Source organism: Neovison vison, chromosome 4, assembly GCF_020171115.1.
Source record: "Neovison vison isolate M4711 chromosome 4, ASM_NN_V1, whole genome shotgun sequence".
NCBI lineage: Eukaryota > Metazoa > Chordata > Mammalia > Carnivora > Mustelidae > Neogale > Neogale vison.
The window spans coordinates 178,993,570-179,014,113 of record NC_058094.1 but is presented as its reverse complement, the minus strand read 5'-3'; the positions used below and the strand labels follow the sequence as shown (position 1 = coordinate 179,014,113).

At 38.0% G+C, this 20,544-nt stretch overlaps 1 protein-coding gene across 4 annotated transcripts in view; it reads left to right on the top strand.

Annotated features, from left to right (window-relative positions):
• Window positions 1-1,178: 1,178 nt before the first annotated feature.
• FAM126A (family with sequence similarity 126 member A) overlaps window positions 1,179-20,544 on the top strand; it is a 104,301-nt gene continuing 84,935 nt past the window's right edge. For 3 of the 4 annotated variants that reach the window (XM_044246204.1, XM_044246201.1, XM_044246205.1), the window contains exon 1: window positions 1,179-1,373. The gene's annotated coding sequence lies outside the window, so the exon portion shown is untranslated. Of the gene's footprint in view, window positions 1,374-1,547; window positions 1,601-20,544 lie in introns of those variants that run through there. The other variant, XM_044246202.1, reaches the window with a different exon arrangement.

Sequence of the window (20,544 nt, the reverse complement as noted above, 5' to 3'; positions counted from 1 at the left end):
CTTGCTGTTCCTTTTTACTAAAATGCCCTTTGAGTTTCTTTTCTGGCAAACTCCTATTTACCTTTTAAGATCCAACTCAAACATTACCTTCCTTGTGAAATTCTTTGACCTTCCCAAACATAATAATTTCTTCCATTGTGTTTCCGTTGCTCATTAAACCTAGTTTTATTGCCCTATCACTATATTTTGTTATTTGCTTATAAATTTGGCTATGTTCTTTGAAAGGAGACGCTGACTGCCCTAATGGTTACCTGAAATTGTTTGCTTGATGACTGTTTGATATCAAGTGTTTTCTTATTTATGTGCTTGTTATTCGTGTATTTGGTGTGCTTAAAAAGATCATTTGGTGCTTGGTTTAAAGTCCTTCCTCTCTGTGGTATAAACCCAGAATGACTTCCTGTCTTCCAGGTTGAAGTCCATTTCTCTTCTAATTAATTCTGACTGCACTTGAGAGGGATGTGATAGGAGGATTTGACAAGGTCAAAAAGAAGATCCATATATGTAGGAGCTGGTTCACATGTGCTCGGGTTCTGGTAGCCACGCAAAATATTTAGTATGTGTTTGGAATAAGGGTGGGGAGGGAATATGGAGAAAAATATCTCTTGGAGAGAAAGTTGGGGAATAGTGCTTGACTTTTTTGAGGTCAAGGCCAAAAGCAATGTGTAATAAGGTGGGAAGAATTTTAAAGACCATTTTGCAAAAGCATACATTTTTTTCCCTCTTGGTATTTGATAAGATTTTAATAAATTCTTGTGACTCGAATTAATGGGAAGTAAGTCCTCCCGACCAAGAAATTAAAATGTGTTAGTTTATCTTCCGTGATTAGGGTTAACATCACTCCGAAAGGCTTATTTTCTTCTGAGAGGGTTATAAATCCGATTGGCTCCGGGTCTAAGAGACCCGAGTTGATCACTCTCACTAGCCTTGCCGCAAATCCTACCGTCAATCATTTTCCCTTTTGGCACCCCGACCACGCCCAGTGCTCAGAACACGCCCATCTAAGTCGCCCTCCCTCCCACCTCATGGCTCCGCCCCAGGCCTAGCAGAGGAAGATTCTCATTGGTGAAGAAGTTGTCCTGGTCCCGCCCCAGGGCACGGCAATAGGCCGAACCGGAGTGGGGCGGTGGTGGTTGGCTGCCTGGAGACGGGTCTCTCGCCGTGCCTGTCAGAGTGGCTGGCGGCATTGGCGGCTCTCGGGGCTGGCTTGTCAGTCAGTGAGCTGAGGGGGAAGATGGCTTGCTGGGACCCGTTCTGTTAGGAAGAAGGGGGGCAGGTGGTGCTGCTACTCAGGAGAAAGCGGAGCAGCCGCTGTCGCTGTCGCTGCGAGCCAGACAAGTCGAGATTCTGGAGGTGGAGCTCGGGGAGCCGTTCTGGTGAGTCCGACCGAGCGACCCACGCCGGGCCCCTAGGGCGGCCGGCGACGGATAACTTTTTTGTCAGGGAGGAGCCGGGGCGAGGCGGCGGCGGGGAGGGGACCGGGACTTTGTCCCCGGGGCGGCGCCTTCGTTGGGGGTAACGGCTCCCTCGCGAGGCGCCGCGAGTGGGCGCGAGAAGGCACTGGGCGCTAGAGACGTCGGAGGAGCCGGAGCAGCGGGGTCGGGTGAGTGGGCTGCGGCCGGCGGCTGCTTGCCCCGAAGTTGGGCTCAGCCCGTTTGCTGACTGGGCGGCGGCAGCTTTGTAAGCGTGTACTCGGGTCTTTCTCTTTCCCGGCAAGAAGCAGTCCAGACTCGGGGCGTGCCCAGGGTGCAGCCGCCTGGGCCGGACCCGCCGCCCCTCAGCCGGGGGGTGGGGCACCCCCATCCCGTCGCGGCTGATGCTCCGGCCTGGCCTCTCCCACTTCAGGGAGGTTACCGCTATCCGTGTGTCTAGTCTAGTGACCAAAATGGTCACCGTCGACCACCTCCCCCGCCCCCCCGGCCCCATCTTTAAAAGCAGCGTTCGCCTTGGTCCTTGGTGTGTTTCCCAGGGCGGTGAGATTCAGAAAGCAGCTACGATTCCTTCCTTGGTCATTACACTGGAGATCCCCTCTTCAGCACTTGCTCCCGTCTAGGAGTTATTCCTCTCCCGAGGTTGATTTTTTAACGTGCTCGGGCATCGTCGGGGGTTTGTCTGAAAATGGTTGCTTTAAAAGACCCCAAGTTTTCAGGCTTCAGCAAAACTGCGTATCCGCCCTTCAACGTACGCAACTGTGCTCTGTACCCCTAAGTTCAGGCATTCCTGAAAGATTTGAATTTTGCCCTAGTGGTTTCATACTGCACAGGATCGAGTCTCTGGTAAAAACGCTATCACACGCCCGACAGCGTCTCCGCTCTTCAGGTAGGGGGAGTTTGTTCCAAAGGCAGCTACTAATTTCAGACACCTTACGAGAGGCAGTAGGACCAAGCTGTCCTTTTACAAATTATTTGTCCTTTGGGTCACACAGTAGTTTTGGGAGCTGATATGCCACATCTTTGGTTCGTGTAACACTTGACAGTTTGAGATTTTCAGCTTTTAAAATCTTAACTGCATAGAGTCATTAGGATCGGTGTAACCTTGAGTCAATGTGATAGACCCAGGAGGGTTGTTTTCCGTAAGAACATTCTCCTAACACCCACGGACTGGCTGGCCCTCCCTCCAGTTTCTAAGCATCTTTTCTTTGGGTTAATACATTTTACGGTTTACAAGATGAATATTGGTCCCAATATTTTTGGTCCCAATTTTTTTTTTGAAGCGCAGGGAAACGCAAGAAAAAAATTTAAAGATCTGCTTGGCCAATAGTAGCTTTAAAGTCATTTATTCAAAAAAATAAATAAAGTGGCTAAGGGGAAAACCATCACATATTTAGATTAAAAAATTCTGGATTTGGCTTCTTTTATTCTCTTTTTGATTTACTATAATTTTTATTGTAGAGGAACTATAATACCTCTTAATTATCAATATTAACAGTACTTGGATATAGATACCCGGATAAGGTGTTGGTTAGGTCAGTATGTTATTCTTGCTATACTTTCTTTGTTGTGTTTCTATTTTATGAAATCTAATCTTGGTTGCATTTCTTAGAGTGGTGTTGTTTTGACGGAGTTTAAACATATCTTTTAGTCAACTGTCTTGTTGAGGATGTTGTTGCATGATATTTATTTTATAATGAATATTTAAAATCTTTGAAAAATGTTAGTTTCAGTACCATTTTGGGGGTATCAAGTTTACGTTTTGTAAAGAATTGAAATTATGTCAAACATATATTTATTTTACACTGCCCCAGGCTGAATATGTTCTAGGGCAGAAATGGATGTCATAATGCTTGTCATCAAGAGATTTACTCTCTGATATACAAGACAGATCAAGTAACAGTTATAATACCATGGGATAAATGTGAATTGAGATATGCCTAGTGTAGTAAGGGAGCAGAGTAGGAGATAGCTAAATCAGTTTGGATGTAGGGGAGTCAGGAGCACACAGTGCAGTTTTGAAATATAATTTAGCCAAGTGTAGGAGGTCAGTAACTTTCCAAGAGGAGAATAAGTGAGAAGGAAAAAGGCATGAGAAACTATGGCAGTTTGGAGAAGTCATTGTCAATGACATTGACATTAACATGACCTGAATGCAGGGGTTAGATAAGGAAACAGTGGAAGATGAGAATAGTGAGGATGGTAGACCAGGGCATGGTTTCCTTGGCTATAGGGATTGGATTGAGGGCAATGAGTAAGAAACCATTTAATGAATTTTTGTTTGAAACTCTTGAAACACAGTGAGGAAGAATCTGATAGGTTTTGTCACCTTTGGAAAGAAAGAAGTCAGGACTCTGAGGATTTTACTTGGTTCTAGTAACTGGAAGTGAGGGAAGATGGTTTAAGTTCTATTTGTGGTTTTTTGAATTTGAGGAAGCTGTGGAGCATTCAGGTCAAGATGTCAATTGGCAGTTGGATCCATGGGCGTGGAACTTACAAAGGAAATCAGGATTACAGGGCAGATTGGGGGTTGAATTGAAGCTGTATTGATTTGGTTGTATTGAAATGATTCAGAGAAAGCTTTTCGTATGATCAAAGCAGCAGCTGGAGTACAGACTGATAAAAAGCAGAAATGGGTAGAGAAATAGTGTGAAAGAGAAGAGTAGTAGTTAGAAAGGTAGGGGGAACATCAAAAAGGTGCTAAGGAAGGAGAGAATTTCAAATAGAGGGGGAATGGGTCAACAATTTTGAATGCTGTAAAGAGGTGTCAAGTAAGGAGAGGACTCCAGGGACCAGGGAATTGGTCAGGATTCCATAGGTGACTTTAACAAGTACAGTTTTTGACTGAGTAGTGGTTCAGAAAGCAGTCTTGGGAAGATTGAGAAGGAATGGGTGATGATAAAATAGACATACTTGAGTGAAGTATTTCAAGAAAGCTGAAGAACGAAGAGAATGATTGCTATAGAGCAGTGGTTCTCATTCATAGCTGCACATTTACAGTTATCTGGGGAGCTTTTAAAAAATCTTCATTTCCAGGGGAAAGCCCATCCCAATTTAGGGTTGAGGTGGAACCCAAGCGTTATATTTATTTCAGCAGCTTTGTTATAATATAATTGGCATGTAATAAACTACACATATTTAAAGTGTGCACTTTAATGTTTGACATAGGTTTTCATTTCTAAAACTATCACCACAATCAAAATAATGAACATATCTATCACCTCCAAAAGCTTCCTTGTGTCCATTTGTAATTTCTCCCTCTCATCCTCAGGAAACCACTGCTCTACTTTTTGTTACTATAGACTAGTTGCACAGGTATATTAAAGTTCCCTGGGTAATTGCAACGTGCAGGCAAGGTTGAAAACCACTGAAGAGGGATAAAAGTTGGAGTGTTACGTTTGTTTCTTTACATGCATAAAGAAAGTGAGAAGTAAGAGATTTAGGGAAGATGAGATATTTACAGGAACTGAATCCTTGAGGAGATGGAAATGGATGACACTCAGAGCTTTGGTAAATAACAAAGGAAGACAATTTGGAAGCAATTAGAATATGATGTTAAAGATAGCACGTTTCTTTGTTATCAGCATCCACATCGTCATCATGAAGTATCAAGACTGATTTTTTGAGTACTCAAAAAAACTAGAGAGCATCTTAATATTGTGGAAATGGATGCTGCTCTGGAAAACTCCTTAAATGGAGCTTGGGACCCCTGGCACCACCATGTAAGGCTTTGTCATTTTTTTTGGAGGGGAGCAGATGGAATTAACAGTTTGACTATTGCTTATTATGGAGAGCCAAGTACTGCCAGAGTGTTTTTGGTCCTGTTGGAGTTAGGCTGCATATCTGCACTGAGGAAAGAGAATATTTAACATTTAAAAATCATCTTTATCCTCAGAAGAAATCCTGTTTGTTTGCCCTTTGGATATATGCTTTTTAAATACATTGGAGGGTAAAATCATTGCTCTGTCTCCCAAATGAGACTATGAAGGGTTGTGATTAGAAGTTGTCAAAGGCCCATACTTTCTATCCTGAGAAAGGTAATATTTATATTTCCCCTCCCCTCCCCCCAATCCTTTCCTTCCCCCCTCCTTCCTCCCCTTTCCTCTCTCCCTCCCTCCCTCTCTCTCTCCCTTCTCTTTTTTCTCTCTCTCTCTTTATTACTTCTGGCTCAGTATTTGGATATATTTAAAAGTTGAACTCTACCAGTTCTGATGTCTAGGGCTCATTCCTCCCTTTTGATTTTTACCTCTGGCTGAAAGCAGAATGGTTAATTCTAAATATTGTACATTGTACTTGATCATAAATAAAATGGAGCAAAAACTTTTGTCTGATTTTTAAAGTTCTGAAAATTTCTTTCACTATGATTAGAGTATCAAAGTATGATCTGACCTAGACATCCCTAATTTTTGTGCAGCCTAAAAGAGCCGGAATATCAATGTTAACATGATTTTAGATACGATTGTTACTATAGTGACGGCAGTTTTGTAAACATTATTTGTTTTCGTAATTACTAATGTAAGATATAATAACTGTAGGAAATTTGGAAAACTTAGGGATGCATACATGATAATAAGATAATAACATTTATAATGCCTCTACCCAGAGATAATATTAACACATTAGTGAATATCTTTATAAGTTTTTTTTAATGGGTGTTTACATTTTTGTGTTAAACAAAAAGAAACCATAGTGTATATACTATGTTTTTGTTTTTGTTTTTTGTACATGCTGTTTTGTTACTAGCTTTTTTCCACTTAATTGAATGAATGCTTATCTGAGTCAATAAAATATTCTTTTATGGAAAAGCATCATTTTAAATCTATGGTTAATATTCCAGAATATGGATTTACTATCATTTATTTCAGGTGTTGAAAATTTAAGCTCTTTCCAATAATTTTGAATGAATAGTGTAGCAGTTAGCTTGATAGATTAATCATTGTCCGTATCTTTATTTCCTTAGGATAAATTCTGAGATCAAAAGGTATGCATATTTTAATTATTTTTAATAAATAGTAATAGGTTGCTTTCCAGAAAGGGTTAATATCCATTTTCAACCCTTTCCAGAAAGTGTTAATATCCATTTTTTTGGTTATGCATGAGAATGCTGACAACTTCTCCATTTTCAGCACTATGAATTAAAAAAGTATTTGATGTTTTTGACATGAAAAACTGTATTTTCTATATTTTTAAATCTCATTAATTATTAGTGACATATATACCATTTTTTCCTAGGTTTAGTGATATATATATATATAATTTTTTTCCTAGGCTTTCTATTCTACTTCTTGGGACTGTTTATTTTTTGTTCCAGTAATTTCAAACAGTCTTACTTTATCAGAACTTTTTAATGTACCTTACTGTATGGTTGTGGGAATTCCTGTTATCTTTCTCAAAACATTTTTAGCATTTTCTCGTATATCTCTTTTTTCAAATTGCCTTTAATTCAATTTATTAAGATCTCAAAAAACCCCAGTGGGATTTCAAATTAACTTTTTTGAGGTAGATGTGATATCTTTACAATATTTTCATTATTTCTTCAAGTCATTAAAAAAAAATATTTTCTTGTTTTTTTATTAACTAAACCCTACCCCCAATGTGGAGCTTGAACTTACGATTCTGAGACCAAAATTCACATGCTCTACTGACTAAGCCAGCCAGATGCTCCCAGTCATTTTTAAAAGACTCTGTATTTTATAGTTTTCTTCATGTGGTTCTGCCTTTTACTTTTTAAATTTAAATTACTTTTTAAAGTAATTTTTTAATTTTTTAAAACTTGCTTTTGCCAATGGAATCCTTTTTCATTGTATTTTAAAGAGGATTGCATCTTTCCAACGCAAGATAGAAAAGTTGGCGATTTATGTATATTATTTCCTAACTAGTCATTTTATGAAATTATTAATTCTTACAGTTTTTAAAAAAAATTTAAATTTATTTATTTGAGAGAGAGAGCAAACACCAGTATGGGGATGAGGAGCAGAGGGAGAGGGAGCAAATCTGAGGCAGACTCCCTGCTGAGTTAATCCCAGTACCCCGAAATCATGACCTGAGTTGAAGTCAAGAGTTGGATGCTCGGGCGCCTGGGTGGCTCAGTGGGTTAAGCCGCTGCCTTCGGCTCAGGTCATGATCTCAGGGTCCTGGGATCGAGTCCCGCATCGGGCTCTCTGCTCAGCAGGGAGCCTGCTTCCTCCTCTCTCTCTCTGCCTGCCTCTCTGCCTACTTGTAATCTCTCTGTCAAATAAATAAATAAAATCTTTAAAAAAAAAAAAAAAGAGTTGGATGCTCAACTGACTGAGTCACCCAGGTGCCCCTTAATTCTTAGGTTTCTATTGGATTTTGTAATACAGCAGTTACAGCATTTGTAAATGATGATAATTTTGTCTTGCCAATATTTAATCCTTATTTCTTGCTTTACATTAAATGTCTAGAGTAGGGTGCCTAAGTGGCTCAGTGGGTTAAAGCCTCTGCTTTCAGCTCAGGTCATGATCCCAGGGTCCTGGGATCAAGTCCCGCATTGGGCGCTCTGCTCAGTGGGGAGCCTGCTTCTCCCCATCTCTCTGCCTGTTTCTCTGCCTACTTGTGATCTCTGTCAAATAAATAAATAAAATCTTTGAAAAAAATGAAAAAAAAATGTCTAGAGTAATGTTAAATTTTATTAGTGAATAGTGAGCATCTTTGGCTTATTTCTCCTTTGAGTGAGAATGCCTTCAGTGTCTCACAGTTGTGTATTCTTTCTGAAAACTTTCTTCTTCTTTTTGTTTTTTTTAGCATGTTAAGAAATTAGTCTTCCTTAACTCCTTTACGGAATTGAGATTTAACTGGAAAAAGATAACTAAATAATCACATACCTTCATTGATATACATTGAGATGATCATATAGTTTTTCTTCTTTTACCTATTGGTTGATGAATTATGTTGGAGGACTTCCTAATAGATTTCACCAAACATTTTTTTTTTTTTTTTTTTTTGCTGTCTTTGTAAAGACAGTTGTTTTTGTAAAAACAACTTGATAATAGTATACCTCTTTAGAGTAGTGCTAGATTTGATTGCTATGTAAGATTATCTTTAATATTCCTCTTACATTACCTTTTTCAGGTTTCAGTTTCTGAATGTACTAGCTTTGCAAAATAATAAAAGGGAGGGGCACCTGAGTGGCTCAGTCAGTTAAGCTTCTGAATCTCTTTTTTTTTTTTTTTTAAAGATTTTATTATTTATTTGACAGACAGAGAGAGATGGCACAATGACACATAGGCATAGAGGCAGGCAGAGAGAGGGGGAAGGAGGCTCCCCGCCGAGCAGAGAGCCCAATGTGGGGCTCCATCCAAGGACTCTGAGACCATGACCTGAGCCGAAGGCAGAGGCTTTAACCCACTGAGCCACCCAGGTGCCCTGAGCTTCTGACTCTTGATTTCAGCTCAGGTCATGATCTCAGGGATGAGATTGAGCCCCACATATGGCTTCCCACTATACAGGAAGACTACTGGAGATTCTCTCCCTCACCCTCTATCCCTTCCCTCCATGCATGCTCTCTCTCTCAAATACATAATAAATCTTTAAAAGAGAGAGAGAACTGTATGGTGACTAACATAATGTAATAAAAAAGCTATAGAAAAATAAAAGAGAGAGAGAGTCTTTCCATCTTTTGTATGCTCTGGCAATTAATCTCTTCCTTAAGGTCTGAAATAATTTAGCTGTAAAAATGACTAGGCCTTTTGGATTGAATACAATTTTTGAGACTTTCATATGTGCTACTTTCTAAGTACTTTGTATAATTAATTTCATTTAATCTTTGCACAGGTTTGTGAGATATATTATTATCTTTAGTCTATAGATAAAGAAACTGAGACTCGCAGTGGTGAAAATACTTGTTCAAGTTCAGCAACTAGTTAGGGGTAGAGAGTTTAAGCTAAAGTCCTGTCTGATGCTGTAGCTCATGTTTTTAGTACCCTAATTTTTTCCTCATCATATTCTTTCCTTATTCTCAGTTACTGAGAAACAAAAGTTAATTATTTTGAGTGTCTTATTGTTTTCATTTTTGCCTAACTAATTTCAGTTTTTGGTAAACTTGTCATTACTTTTACTAGTCTGTTTTTTGTGATATCATATCTTTTGCTGTTTTCTAACAAATACATCCAAGTATGGTTATGGTAGAAGGTTCCAGAATGGGAATAGGATGATAATTGTATAATGTACTTTATATAATTTACATTTTAATTTATTGGGGATTCAAGATCAATTTGCATTTCTGAATCTAGTTTGTACCTTGTAAAGAATGTTAAGTGCAACACAGATAAAATTTCCAGAAATTGTGGAAATAGTACTTCTCCATTTTAGTTTAAATATTTGTCATTATTGAGGCTTGCATCAGGATAGCCTTTTAGTAGTAAATGTTAAGTGGTATTTGTTTGGTGTTTGTTTTTCTGAACAAAGAGTCTTTTGATGAACTGTTGAACATTAGTTACTTTCTCATACAAATGCATAAGGATTCATTCAGTTATTTGTACTTGACTTAATGAAAACATTGTATATGAGTTCTTAAACTGTACTATGAAGATTATTTGAGGCTTCCATCTATTGGAAGATTTACGTTTACTCTTTTATAGAATGATGTTTAGGCTTGGAAATTTGAGAGAATAATGTAAGCCCTAAAGGTGCTTAAATTGGGCTAGCAGTTATAAACTCTATTTAAAAAAAAAAGATTTTTTAAAATTTATTTGAGAGAGAGAGAGAGAGAGAAAGAGTGGGAACCATGGGGAAGGGCAGAGGGAGGGGGATAAGCAGACTCCCTGCTGAGAAGGACCATGGGGCTTGATCCCAGGACCTTGGGGTCATGACCAAAGGCAGCATCTGCCAAAGGCAGATGCTTAACTGAGCCACCCAAGTGTTCCTTATAAACTCTATTTGTATCTTTTTGAGCTTGCCTGGGTTTTCTTTCCCTTTCAAATGTAAAGGATTCATTTAGTTTAGGATATTGATTGTGATCCATGTACACATCATGTACTCTCCACCTCTGCCCATGGGGCTATGAGAAGTTGCCAGTCTGACCTCTTTAAACTTGCCAAGTTTATATATTCCCTTTTGAACTAAAATTTCAATGTTCTTGCTGATTTGTTAATCCATAGATATTACTGTGGTGGATGGAGTGGCAACATAGCCCACCAAGCAGTGTATACTTTAGTAGTGTAGAAGAGGGAGAGACTATTTTGGGAAATTATGAACCTTCAAGTGGGTCCTGATAAGGGAATGGAAGGGAAGGTGGAAATATCCTAGAAATGAGTTGGAGAGAGAAGTGTGTAAGTAGGGGAGATAGAAATGTGCATATCTAATGGACTGTTCAAAAAGTAGAGAAACTCAGAATGGTTATGTGGGTGATAGAACCAGAATACTGAGGACAGTGAAGTCTTCTTAGAGTTTTGGAAAGGAAGATGCTTGTGGCAAGGTTAAAGAGAAAGAATATTGAGGGAAAAAAAACCCCAATAGATTTGTCATTTCTTTTTTTTAAGATTTTTTTTTTTAAAGATTTTATTTATTTATTTGACAGACAGAGATCACAAGTAGGCAGAGAAGCAGGCAGAGAGAGAGGGGCCCTGCTGAGCAGAGAGCCCGATGTGGGGCTTAATCCCAGGACTCTGAGATCATGACCAGAGCTGAAGGCAGAGGCTTTAACCCACTGAGCCACCCAGGTGCCCCAGATTTGTCATTTCTAAGTGAGGGAAAGTATGGATGAGAACCAAATACACACTGTAAAGGGGATAAGGAATAAATTGATGGTGAAATAATTGGAGGCAGTGGCAAGAGATTAGGGTACTAAATCAAAAGTTGATCAGTGAAGAATAAATAAGGATGAAAGTAACTGGAGAGCATTAGAATATAATGAAGCCTTCCTCCTATCCACAGCCCTGCAATCTCCCCTCTTAGGAACTGTAAGCTTCTGAAATGCATTCTCAGTTGTCCAATTGATAAATCCTTTGTTAGTAATAATTAGAGCTATGATTATTGAGCCTCTATGGTGTGCTTTATTTGTATTATTTTTAATCCCTAAAACATTCCTGTGATGCAGACATTATCACTACTTTTCACAGTGGAGAGATTGAGATTGGAAAGTTTAAGTAATTTGCTGAAAATGAGCACAAGTGTTTTGGACTGTTTGTTGTGCCATGTTGCTTTTTTTGTTTGTTGAGGTGTGTTAAAAGCACTAGAGGGAAAGGGTGCAAAAGGACTGTAAGGTATGATTACTCTCCAAGTAAAAAGAAGTGGAAGAGAAATTTTAGCTATGTTGCTATAATTTGTGTTAACTGCATTTTGTATTTAAAATGTTTTATAAAAGGATTCCCTTTTTTAAAAAAAGATTTCATGTATTTATTTGACAGAGAGAGAGAGAGAGCGAGCGCACAAGCAGTGGGAGCACCAGCTAGAGGCAGAAGCAGAGGGAGTGAGGAGCAGACTTCTTGCCAAGCAAGGACCCCCACGCAGAGCTAGATCCCAGAACCCCAAGATCATGACCTGAGCTGAAGGCAGACACTTAACCAGCTGAGCCACTCAGATGCCACTCCTTTTTTTAAAAGATTTTATTTATCTGTTTCAGAGAGAGAGATTGTGAGAGAAGTAGGGAAGAGGGGCAAAGGCAAAGGGAGAAGCAGACTCCCTGTTGACCAGGGAGCAGATATGAGGCTCTAACCAAGGACCCTGGGATTGTGATCTGAGCCAAAGGCAGACGCTTAACCAACGGAGTCACTCAGGCACCCCAAAAGAATTCCTTTCAATAAGCTTCTCTACCATATGTGTAACATTTAATTTTTAACAAGTCCCTTTCTTTGGGAAGATGAAGTGCTTTTTTTATCCATAATATGATAGGTTGAGAGGAAAGGAAGAACTGGCCAAGCAAGGTGACATCTGGAAAAGTAAGGGTAAAACTTGTTCTTTTCACTATGAGAAATATGCTACACAGGTGTATGTTTTAGGTTGCACCTCAGGAAGGCCAGCCTCTTCATGGAAATGGTGTTGAGCTGGTCACTGGTGTAATCAGGGTAGATACTTTCCATGTCAACAGATTGTAAAGCTCCAGAGTTCATAGTTATATAATGTGATTTATGGCACTTAGATTCCATCGGTCAGGAATTGGTTATTGGTGAAAGGGTCCAAACAGATGTTTAATTTTCTGTTATAAATCCTTTCTTCAGAAACAATGCATAATTGAAAAGAAATGCTTAAACTACTTTAGGGATTCTAAACATTCTTACAGTACTTTGAAGTACTTGGGGAGGAACCAAGATAGAAATTTTTGTTGTACTACTTTTAGTTTCATAATCAGTTGCAAAGCAACATCTAAGTTACATTTTGTTAAACTCATGTAAAACTTAGTATTATTGAAAACTTAAAATGTATAATTCAGCCTCTGCTGAAACAAATTCACTGCTACCCCAGTTAGTATGAATCAGCATGATCATACTGAACTATTTATTGCAGATTTGCATCCTATAATTTTTAAATCAAGATAAACAACTATCTTAATAAGATCCACTAGGTTTCTGACTGAGGCTAATTAAGCAGAATTTTATAGTACTGTCAAGATCTGTTGCTTTTATTATTATGGCTCGACTACTACACATTACCTTCATTGTGTTTACTTGTATTTTTTCATTGCATGCTCCCTTTGCCCCCATCATTTTCGAATTGAACTTCTGAGCCTCTATTGGCAGACTTTATTAATGGTTGAGAGTTTCATTCCAGTTTACAAAAGGGCAGTGACTCACTCTAAGACATCAACTCAACCCACAAGTCAACTGGAATTTGGTTCTCTTAATGTTTCTCTTTTCCTTTTGTTCCCAACATTAGAACAGGGAAAACTGCCACTTAGAATGGAAAAAGCTTTAAAGAAATTGAAGTAGAGCTGTGCTTTGGAAAGTGTATTTCTGTATGCTATAATTTTGGGGAAAGAGAGAAGAAAAAGGGGCAAATGATAGCAAAAGTTTGCAAGATAAAGTTTACATTGGGCTTTCTTTTGCATTCCTCCCCATTCCTCATAAAATTTGTTTTTATTTTATTTGCTTATACCCTGATTTGCCTTGCTTTATTTAATAAGGGATTAAAGGACACTTAATCTTGCTATGTTTTAGATTTAACTTGTCTCCCCTAGTGGACTATGAATCCTTCAAGCCAGGGACTATGTCATATTCAGCTTTGTAAACCTAGCATCTATGACATAGTACACATTCAATCTATTCAGTTTATGAATAAATGGATAATATTTAGACACCTCTAGAACAAGAAAAGAGAGTGAGATTACTTGCTACAACCCCAGTTTATTATAGCTGAATAAACTGCATTATGGACTGAATCATGTTTCCTGACCCCCTTTTTATATGTTGAAGCCCTAATGCCCAGGACCTCAAAATGTAACCGTAATTGGAGATGGGGCCTTTATGGAGGTGATTAAGCTAAAATGAGGTAATCAGGATGGGCCCCAGTCCAATTACTGGTGTCGTTATAAGAGGAAATTGGGACAGGACTTGGACAGACTGAAGATGATGTGAAAACACGGGGAGAAGATGGCTACAAGCCAAGGAGGAAGGGCTGGAGCAGATCCTTTCCTTATGACTCTCAGTAGGAACCAACCCTGCTGACACCTTGAGCTTGGACTTCTAGCCTCCAGAAATGTGAGAAAATAAATTTCTGTTGTTTAGGCCACAATCTGGTACTCTGTTACAGCAACCCTAGCAAACCAATATGGGTGACTTGTCTGCTTGGATGTAGCAAAATTCCAAATACACTTAATTTACCTATCCCCAAGGAACAGTTTGCAGTGCTCAATGCCAAAACCTTAAAACTAACTGGAATGGTTCAGTGGAGAAAGTAATAACTATTCGTCTCTTTTTCATCTCCCCCCACAGTACAGGCAATGGCAAGCAGCTGGCTGATTATTTAGTTCAACTGAATTTGTTTGATTTGGCAAGGAGAAAGTGTTTATGGAGTATTTGCATTCTTAAGTGTTCAAGAGCCTCTGCCAGTAGACTTGGTTGCTTTTTCAAAGTAGAAACTGGAAGAAGACTGAATAAAATGCTTTTTAATACAATGTTAATTTGAACTAATTGCCTGTTGCATAATCTTAGCAACATTACTTTGCTTGTGTTGTAATCAACAGGGGCAGAGCAGTGTATCTTTTGGCTGGTGCCTATTGCTTTAATAGTTGCCATATCCTCTGATCATCAACCAATCCTGCTGAGTTGCCTTAGTTATTTTCAACATTTTCCACCACATGCTTTAGCCATAATATAGATAGATATGCATTTTTTGCCGTTTCTTTCTTTTTTTTAATTGAACAAATATTAAATAGTTCTGTGTTTAGTCAACTCCTTTATACTGTTTTGAGATACTTTGCTGAAAGAGAAAAATTTTGAACATATACACAAGTAGAACACTTACTCTTCCATCATTTGGAAGCAGTTATCAGAGTTTTGAGAATAGGATTAACTAAATTAACTAGTGAACTGTGTGTCACTCTGCTAAAGATGATTTTGCTTAGCATTCTATAATACTGTGTGTGTCCATCAATACTAAATTCTGGCCAACAAGCTATATGTATATATGTGCTGCCAAAGTGAGTACTACTGTGTATGTAAGTTAAAAGGGGCTCAGGAGAGGAGGACTCCTTAAAAGAAAGAAGGAGAACATCCTCTTTCCTCCTTAACTATTTCCTGGAATGTAAGCAGGATAGCTATGGTAGCCATCTTGAAATGTGGAGTAGCCTTGAGGATGGAAGGATTTTTCTAGGATAGTAGAACAAAACGGACAGCTGCTACCATACCAGCCCTGGATTGCCAGCCTCTTCCTATTAATTTTTAATGAGAAGGAAATAAACTTTTTGTTTAAGTCATTGTTATTTGGATTTTACTATACTATGCACTTAATTTCTAGCCAATAAAATCACTTAAATTATAGTAATTAAAAGTGTGGTAGAAATCAGGAATAATAAAAAAGATATTGAAATAAAGAGTCCAGAAACAGACCCAAGTATATGACAATTTAATGTATATTAAATGTATTAATTCTTACCTCTGGGAAATGGTTGAATAAATGGTGTTGACATAACTGGTTATTCATTTGGGGAGAATAGGTTAGATTCACAGTGTGTGTGTGTGTATTTAAAAAATCCAGAAGAATTAATGATTTACCACATAAAAAATAAAAGAGTAATAACTCTAGAGGAAGACATTGGAAAAGATTTTCATGAAGCAAAATTCAGTATTAATTAAGGAAATAATTATCAGACTTGATTATGTAAAAATATATAACTTTCTATGCAATGAAAATACCAAAAACAAAGGTAAAAGAGAAATGACAAAACTGGGAAAGTATTTGTAGCATTTAAAAAAGATAGTCTGTGATAAGCTCTATATTTAATTTATACATTTATTTTTTATTTGTTTAAAATCAATTTAATTAACACAGCGTATATTATTAGTTTCAGAGGTAGAGTTTAGTGACTTATCAGTTGCCTATAACACCCAGTGTTCATTACATCAAGTGCCCTTCTTAATGACCATCACCTAGTTATCCAGTCCCCTATCCCAACTCCCTTCCACCAACCCTCAGTTTGTTTCCCATACTTAAGAGTCTCTTATGGTTTGTCTCCCTCTCCAGTTTCATCTTATTTTACTTTATTTTTCCTTCTCTTCCTCTATGTTCATTTGCTGAACAGGGAGCCCAATGTGGACTCAATCCTGGACTCGAGGATCATGACTTGAGCCGAAGGCAGTTGCTTAACCAACTGAGCCACCCAAGTACCTCTGTTTTGTTTCCATAATTCCACATATGAGTAAAATCATATGATAATTGTCTTTCTCTGACTTTTTTGAGTTCACATAATACCCTCTAGTTCCATCCACATCATTGCAAATGACAAGATTTCATTCTTTTTGATGGCAAAGTAAAATTCCATCATCTCTATATACCACATCTTCTTTATCTATTCATGTGTTGATAGACATCTGGGCTCTTTCCATAGTTTGGCTTGTGGACATTGGTGCTATAGACATTGGGGTACGAGTGTCTCTTCAAATTACCATGTTTGTATCCTTTGGAAAAATACCTAGTAGTGCAATTTCTTGGTTATAGGATTGTTCTATTTTTAACTTTTGAGGCACCTCCATACTGTTTTCCAGAGTGGCTGCACCAGCTTGTTCCCAACAGTATAAGAGAGTTCCCCTTTCTCCACAGCCTCACCAACATCTGTTGTTTCCTGAGTTGTTAATTTTAGCCATTCTGATGGGTGTGAGGTGTATCTCATTGTGGTTTTGATTTGCATTTCTCTGATGCCAAGAGATGTGGAACACTTTTTCATGTGTCTGTTGGCCATTTTTATGTCTTCTTTGGAGAAATGTCTATTAATGTCTTTTGCCCATTTCTTGATTGGGTTATTTGTTCTTTGGGTGTTGAGTTTGATAAGTTCTTTATAGATTCTGCATACTAGCCCTTTATCTGCTAGGACATTTGCAGATATCTTCTCCCACTCTGTCAATTGTCTTTTGGTTTTGTTAATGGTTTCCTTTGTTGGGCAAAAGCTTTTTATCGATGAAGTTCCAATAATTTATTTTTGCTTTTGTTTCCTTTGCCTTGAAGACATGACTAGCAAGAAGTTGCTGTGGCTGAGGTCACAGAGTTTGCTGCTGCCTGCGTTCTCTAGGATTTTGATGGATTCCTCCTCACATTGAAAGTGTTTCATTCATTTTGAGTTTATTTTTATGTATGGTATAAGAAAATGGTCCGGTTTTATTCTCCTGCTTATGGGTTTCCAATTTTCCCAACACCATTTGTTATAGAGACGTTTTTCCATTGGGTATTCTTTCCCGCTTTGTTGAAGATAAGTTAACCATAGAACTGATGGTCCATTTCTGGCTTTTCAATTCTGTTCTGTTGATCTATGTGTCTGGTTTTGTTTGTTTGTTTGTTTTTTGTTCCAGTACCATACTGTCTTGATGATTATAGCTCTGTAATAGAGCTTGAAGTCTGGAATTGTGATGCCACCAGCTTTGATTTTCCTTTTCAACATTTCTCTGGCTATGCTGGGTCTTTTCTGTGACCCAGCATAGCCAGATTTTAAGATTTAAGATTTTCCAGCTCTGTGAAAATGTTGATGATATTTTAGTAGGGATTGCATTGAATTTGTAGATTCAATGGCGGGGTGTGGTGGAGAGAAAAGGAAAAGGGGTCTTGCCAGGCTCCTGTGTTTTGCTGGGGCCCTCCTCCGATGATAGTCACCCTATTGTGCCAGGGTTTGTGGTTTACGGCAACACAGAGCATAAAGCTTGTGCCTAGACTTGCAGTTTTCAGTCAACTTTCCCGCTCTGATGCTTGGAAACTCTGCCTCAGTCAGGCACCTCCATTCTTTTTGTCACCCAGGGGATACTGAGACCACACTGTCCTACCTGGGATTTTGCCCTGCTTAGCCACCTGAGCACCTTTAGGCCAGGGGTGTCCACAACTGTAGCAGATTTCTAACAGTTCCGATTTTACACACTGCTCCTTATCATACTTTCCAGTAGCCTCCTTATGCAAACTCCCTACCCCCAAGGTTTATCTTCTAATATTTTGCCCTGGATTCATGTCTCTGCACCACCTACCTTGCAAAAAGTGGTTGCTTTTTTATTTGCAGAATTACAGTGATTCTCAGATCTCCAATTGATCTCACAGGTGTTTAGAATGATTTGATAATTAGCTGAATCCCTGGGACCAGAAGAAATAATGAGGGTCCCCTACTCCTCCACCATTTTAACTCTTCATGTACATATAAATTTAATAGAAAACATAAGCAAAGTATGAGTAGGAAATTCACAGAAGAGGAAATAGAAATAATAAACATTTGAGAAGATTTTCGAAGAAATGCAAGTAGAAGTCTGCACTGTGGCTTTTTTGGCCCCAAAATTGGCAATAATTAAGAATATTAATAATGTCTACAATTGTTTAGGTTGTAGGGAAATGAGCACTTTCATCTATTCTTAGTGATATGTAATATGATATAACCCTTTTGGAGGGGAATTAAGTATTTATTTATTTATTTGACAGAGAGAGATCACAAGTAGGCAGAGAGAGAGAGAGAGAGAGAAAGGAGGAAGCAGGCTCCTGCCGATCAGAGAGCCCGATGTGGGACTCGATCCCAGGACCCTGACATCATGACCCAAGCTGAAGGCAGAGGCCGAACACACTGAGCCACCCAGGTGCCCTTGGAGGGCAATTAAATTTTGATCACAAGTAACCCTTGATCCAGCATCCTTAGTCTATCCTATAGAAGTAGTTGCAGAGATATGAGAAAATTTATCACAGCATTGTTTGTATAGCAAAAATTGGAATCAGTCATTTTAAAGGACTGGAAAAAAATTTGAGGATGGGTAATAACCCCTAACTTATTAGATTTAACTTAAGTGTTAATATTCAGACTTTTTTTTTCTAAAAGAGACCAATTTCTCTATGTATGTTCTATTAGTTATCTGTTGCTGTGTGACAAATTACCCCAAAACTTAGTAACTTAAAAATGACACAGATTTATTATTCTTGCAATTTTATGGGTTGACTGGGTTCAGTGGGGGCAGTTTATTAATATTTATTTATTTATGATTATTTTTTTAGTATAGTTGACACACAATGTAACATTAGTTTCAGGTGTAGAACTTAGTGATTTGACAAGTTTATTCACTATGCTGTGTTCACTGCAAGTGTAGTTACAATCTGTCCCTTACATTGCTATTACAATATCACTAACTGTATTCCTTATACTATGCTTTTTATTCCCATTATTTATTCATGGAAGATTTTTTAAAAAGATTTATTTATTTATTTATTTATTTATTTATTTGACAGAGAGAGAGAAATCACAAGTAGGCAGAGAGGCAGGCAAAGAAGGGGAAGCATGTGCCCTGTCGAGTAGAGAGCCTGATGGTGGGGCTTGATCCCAGGACCCTGAGATTATGACCTGAGCCAAAGGCAGAAGCTTAACCCACTGAGCCACCCAGGTGCCCCTGGTAAAAATGTATTATTATGTAGACATGACTGGGTTTATAGTAACAAGTGTTTAAAATTTTGTCATTAAAAATTTCAAATATAATAGGTATCAGTAAATATAACCACCATAGTCAAAAGCTGTTTGGAATTCTCAGTAATTTTTAAGAGTAAAGAATTTTCTTTTTTTTTTTTTTTAAGAGTAAAGAATTTTCATAACTGTCACTTACATAGTAAGTGCATAGTATATGCATGGAAAAGAGTTTGAAATAACTCAATAGTCTGACAGTGCTTTCTTATGAAGAGTGGGATAGCAGCATTGAGAAGGATGACATTTCTTTTAATTATGTGGAAAAGATGCATTTAGCAATTTAAAAAATCTCCAGTATACAAAAATATTAGTGGAGATGAGAGATTAATAGTCCACCAAAGTGTTTATAGTTTTTTTGTTGTTTTCTTTTTTAATAGAAATTCTGAAGTTTTTTTTTCCCCTAGTTGCATAATAAGCAGAACCCTTGTTTTAGCCTCTGCATTGCTGATTTTGTATATTTCTGATGATTTTATCATGATTCCAGCACTTGTAATTATTCCCCTGGAAAAAATAAAGTGCTACCTTGATTCAGTTTCCCCCTCATCTATCTTCCTCACTTCCTTTGCCATCTGGATTATAGGCTTCTATAGACACAGACCATATCTTACTGTTCTTTGCTATTAGTACAAAGTAATGGACATGGTTTGCATTCTACTCAGTAGGCACTCGTGGCTTATTGAATTATTAATGTTGCAATTTGAATATATAGGAATATTAACTTTTTGCATAAATAAAAATATTGAGTGATTTATCCACATTACCTCCCATCCTAAGTCTGTTTTTGCCTAGTTTTGTTCTCTTTCTTTGTTCTCTCTCTGGCACTGACTGGCCTGTAGTCTGGATAAATTGTATGAGCTAGACTATGGACAGGGCTTGAATATTAAATTTGCCAACTTGAGGTCCTAATTTACTAACTATGTAAAAAACATTATTTAGCACCATACTAACTGCTTATACAGTATCTTGAATATTGATATTGAATGTTCAATGAATTGTATTGAGGTAAATTTTATAATTTGAAATGTTTATACTTATCTC